The sequence below is a fragment of the Balaenoptera physalus genome (assembly GCF_965194825.1).
Source record: "Balaenoptera physalus genome assembly, chromosome: 18".
Lineage (NCBI taxonomy): Eukaryota > Metazoa > Chordata > Mammalia > Artiodactyla > Balaenopteridae > Balaenoptera > Balaenoptera physalus.
This window is the reverse complement of record NC_138899.1, coordinates 39,188,652-39,193,839: the sequence shown is the minus strand read 5'-3', so window position 1 is coordinate 39,193,839 and position 5,188 is coordinate 39,188,652. Positions and strand designations below refer to the sequence as shown.

Sequence of the window (5,188 nt, the reverse complement as noted above, 5' to 3'; positions counted from 1 at the left end):
GTTACATTAAATGATATGGGAGGTGCTCTGAAATTTGGCCCCATATTTTTTGGTATTGAAGTCACTCTGAAATGTCAAATCACTATGACATGGTTTTACTGAACTTAGTTTGCAAACACCTCCAGCCATTAAACTAATTCATTTTACTCACTTGCATCTTAGTGAGGGACGTGGGAGAAAAGCCACTCAAGATTGTCATTCCCAACTGTGTGTTCACCTAATTCAGCTCTGCTGCACATGCCAGAAATGGACACTTGAATCACAGGTGATTTTTGAAGAGAGAGGCAGGCCTTGGAAGAGTATGGGTTTTTGATAGCAGCCACAACAAAGGAAACACAAGGCAGGGTTCAGAGGGAGAAGGCAGAGAATGGGAAAGATAAAGTGAAACTGTCTGGCAATCTTACTTCATTCTTTTAGTAAACATATTTTTATCTGCATTTTCTCACCAAGAAATGCACTGCACAGTGTTTATGAGTTTTCCCCAACATTTAGAACCTCTTAAAAGCGGTCAGGTCTCTTCCTTATGAAAGCTGTGATTTTCCTACAATAATTTTCTATAATTGTGCCAAAGAGCTAAAAATAAAAATGACATAAGAATTTTCACCACAGTGAGAATCACAAGCTCAACTGTAGAACTGAGTCATCATCTTCATGTTTCAGGAGGATAGATCCAGGTTAGGAAATTCATTGTGCTGATTGCCTTGCTCCTGCCTGTGCTGGTTGAGATATGAAGTCTATGGTATGGTTATCAATAACTGCTAGGAACTCTGGCCATAATCGAGTAGAAAGCTGTAAAGTACTATTGTACTGAGAAAGTAAATCTGGTAAGAACTGTAACAGGCTGAGGTTTATGGAGAAAGTTCTGATTACCCTACAGGCTGAGTACACTCTGATCTAGGGTCAAGGCTGCACAAAGCAGTTACAGAATTTACCGAGTCTTATTTAAACTAAACGTATATATAGCTCTCTCCATTTTATTTACCTTCATCATGCAGCAGAACATAATTTTTTGGTTTATCATGAAACTTCTGTCTGTTCCATCCTTTAAGTCATTCATCATGCTTCTCAAGGTCACAAGGGAGCCTCAGAGAGGAAATATTTGTGTTGATTGGTTGGTTCTGTGATGTTTTGCCTACCTGTGCTGCTAAATGAGCCTTTTGTATTTTCAGTGAAGTGACTAAAGGGTGGGGAGAGAGTGCCTGGAGAATCCTGTTAACAAGATGCATAAAGCATGCTGTTCCTTGGAGATCCTGATTCCTTGCATCCCCAGCCCCTGGTCCCTTATTCCCTGATGAAAATGAGAACTTTGCCCTCTAATCACCACTACAAGGAGATTAGACACCCTCTGATTCTGGAATTAAAGCATTCAGCAGTATAGGAGTCAACATAAGAAATAAGAAACTCTCTTTTTTTCTGCCACTATACAGTTGCATTCTAAGAAGCAAAGTTCACTCCTGAGATGATTTTCACCATAACTATGTACATCTTGTTGAAAGAATAGTACAATTGCTTCAATTCTATGAAGCTAGAATAGTGTGTTTGGTATAGAATTTGGTTAGATGAGTGTGTTGATTTTAATCAAGTATGTTCCTCTAGGTTCCAGCTCCTTGTTTTTCTTAACAATTTAGTAAATAGAAAGATATGCAAGCAAACATTTTGTCTATAGCAGCTAGGGTCTCTGTTTTGTATTTCTAGGCAGAGACCTGATATCATGAATATATTAAGTTTACTTATTATCATGTCACTCATGAAAGATGTTAGATGATCCATACATGAAAGAGAAAAGGATCAATTTCCTATGGGGTTATAATCTCACTTTTCCCTTTCTCTATGGAATCATGATCTTACTGCTCTCATTCTACACCAATGGTGACATTTTTCACTGCTGTATTTTTTTTTTTAATGTCAAGTTTATTGAGCACACATTCAAACAATTTGCATGTAGTGAAATTCACCCTTTTAGGAGTAGAGTTCTATGAGTTCTGACAAACACACACAGTAGGGACTCTGACTGGGGTATCCTTCACATTCCCCTCAGCTTGACTCAACTTTAGACAGCCTTCTTTCTGACTCTAGGCCCTGACCTCCCTTTTCTTAGAGCATTTACTTAAAACAAGAAACAAATCAACTTACAATTGTAAAAGATCTCTCTGCCCTTTTGAAATAAAAGTCTCCCCTCTCTTGCCAGTTTTACAGCTCAGGAATGCCTTTCTTTGAAATGTACTCATCAAGAAAGATAAGTCCATCCTTATCTCCTAGTCTCTGTGTGGGGGAGGAGCCTAACTTTGATAAGTACTAAGGCCAAACACAGATGGCCAGATCACTTTGACCAACTTCCCATCTCAAATCCCCCCATCTTTTCCCACTAGCTCACCCCAGTGCTTAAAACTCTCCCACATTTGTTCTAAAATAGTTGAGTTCCATCTCTCTCCCCTATTGCAATAGTCTTGAACAAACTCTCCTTTGCCTATTTAACTCCAATCAGTGAAACTTTTTCCTTGAAAAACCACAACTATAGTCAAGTTATAGACTATAGTTGATCCATAAAACTACAGTCTATATCACTCCAAAACTTCCTCTGAGCTTCTTTGTAGTTAATACCATCCCTTCAAGCCCCAGCTCCTATCAACCACTGATCTGAGTTCTGTCTCTATAGCTTTGCTTTTTCCAGAATGTCATAGAAATTAAAGTATATAGTATTTGCCTTTTATGTCTTTTTTTCCCACTTATCATGATACTACTGAGATTCATCCATGTTATTACATGTATTAGTTGTTTCTTCCATTCTTTGCTGCGTAGTATTACATTGTATGCTACCTCAATTTGTTTATCTATTTTTTCAATCCATATTTAGAATTCAAATTTGAATATTCTTATTGTATTGTATCAACATTTGTATTACTTAAGATGATACACATCATATTCTGCTTTCTAGATACATTCTGAATCAAGATTAAACTCACTCACCCAAAACGTTCTTGTTTTTCCTTCACATCTTGAGTGGAGGTTTCCCATGGTCTCAACTGGAAAACTGCTTATGTAATAACTGTGCCAATAAGCAAATAAACAAACCAGCCATCACTTTGAAAACAATACTAAATCTCCTGTAGAATTTTGGTAAAATGCACAGCTACAAATTGCTTAAAATTAAATATCAATGTGAGATTTCCTGAAATTTTATTCTATCCATTTGTTTTAAATAGATATTATGTCCTAAATACTCATCCAAATCAAACTTGAGATAATTACTCCAGAAAGTGCACTTTAAAGCAGCTTGGCTTCCTGGCCAAAAATATGGAAATAATTATACATCAATAGAATAAGAGTATTAGATGGTAATGGCTATGAGATCAATCTGAAAAATTATAAACCTCTTCTCTAAAGTATGTGTTTAAAAAATGTCCTTTTGCTAGATGTGGGCTAAACTCCCAAACTGCTATTTTTTAAATGCATGAACTTCATTATTTAAGAACTCATTATCAAACTTACATGCAATATGGCTTTCTTTGGTGGGGTGAACTGCTTTTTAATCTTTAACTGACACAGTGGAATTATTTGGGAGGGTATGATTTCTGGACACCAGGAACTTCCACCTTCTGCAGCTACAGAGTAGACTCTTAAAGGAAAGTTTGAAAGTAGTGATAATCCCTTCACTTTTATTCCAATTTTAAGATGCAAACATGTAGAGTGGTATATTGAAAAATTAAAACATATTTTAAAATATTAGTTAATTAATGAATTTTCCCTCTATTCTCATATTATCTTATAAACTTAATTGGCTAGTTTTTAAATATTACTGGTCAATCTGAACTACTAACATTTAATATAGGTAAGTGGTAGTTGACTTTCACATAATATACTTTTGACCAATATAAAATGTTAGCAATTTTTATATGTTCAAATTCAAACTTGTACATTACTTGAGGAAGAAGCTGGAGTTGCCTGCCATCCAAAATTTAGCTCAATTTCTGTCATCTTTCACTGTACAACAGTATTTCTGCAATTATTTCAGCATATCACTGTGTTGAGGCTTTATTAATTTGTAGTTAGAAACTAAAAAAAAAATTATTTTGATCTTATTTTTAAAAAATTCTTAGCAGAAATGGAAAAAAAGAAGACATCATACTTATGATAAGATACATACATTTCCTTTAAAAACAGACACATTAGGGGCTTCCCTGGTGGCGCAGTGGTTGAGAATCTGCCTGCCAATGCAGGGGACACGGGTTCGAGCCCTGGTCTGGGAAGATCCCACATGCCGCTGAGCAATTAGGCCCGTGAGCCACAACTACTGAGCCTGCGTGTCTGGAGCCTGTGCTCCGCAACAAGAGAGGCTACGATAGTAAGAGGCCCACGCACCACGATGAAGAGTGGCCCCTGCTTGCCACAACTAGAGAAAGCCCTCGCACAGAAATGAAGACGCAACACAGCCTAAATAAATAAATTAATTAATTAATTAAAAGAAAAAAAACAGACACATTAGAATGGGCAACAATGACAAACGCAGTAAGAAATTAATCTCAATGAGAAATCCTTCAAGGTTTTATTTTTGAATGGAGGTTCATTTGAAAAATATGCTAGACATATATCATTAAAGATTTTTGTCCAAAAAGCAAGGTGGAATTGAAAATTTTAAAAAATACTTTTACTTTTCTGATAACAAGTGTGTAGATAATACACTCACACAGGCACACCTTTGACATCACATCCTTTTTGTTTTATTTTCTAACATGCATGTTATTTAACAATGGAGGTCTTACTTAAATTTCAAGAGGCTTGATTTTAACATCAGAAAATCGAATTTAGCATACAGTATCATTTATGATCTAGACCAGTGTTTATCAAAATGAGTTACATGGAATATAATAATTAATAGGTTTTCTTTGAATACGATTTTATAATCAAACTATTTTACCAGTGAATGTGTTAAATATCAATATATGTTTGTGTATGCTTGAGTGTTTATATTACATTTCTATGTAAAATGGTTTGCTTATTATTGTTTAAGGGCAAAAGTTTGAAAGCCACTGATAAAAAGTAGCTCACCCTTCATAACACTTATTTATCTGGAACGCTTTAAAAACATTTTGATTTTATTAACTGAATTAACAACTTTTGGGGGAGGAATCTCCTATGCTCTGGTTTATAGTTCAACAAAGGAAGGTATAGAGAGGTAAGTGACTTGCAC

At 35.6% G+C, this 5,188-nt stretch overlaps 1 protein-coding gene and 1 pseudogene across 6 annotated transcripts in view; one reads left to right on the top strand and one right to left on the bottom strand.

Moving 5' to 3' along the window:
* Positions 1–5,188, bottom strand: part of PCDH9 (protocadherin 9) — a 973,394-nt gene that overhangs the window by 599,726 nt on the left and 368,480 nt on the right. The gene's annotated exons all lie outside the window — the stretch shown is intronic.
* Positions 1–5,188, top strand: part of LOC309647471 (TSSK6-activating co-chaperone protein pseudogene) — a 205,860-nt pseudogene that overhangs the window by 37,745 nt on the left and 162,927 nt on the right. The window lies entirely within an intron of this gene.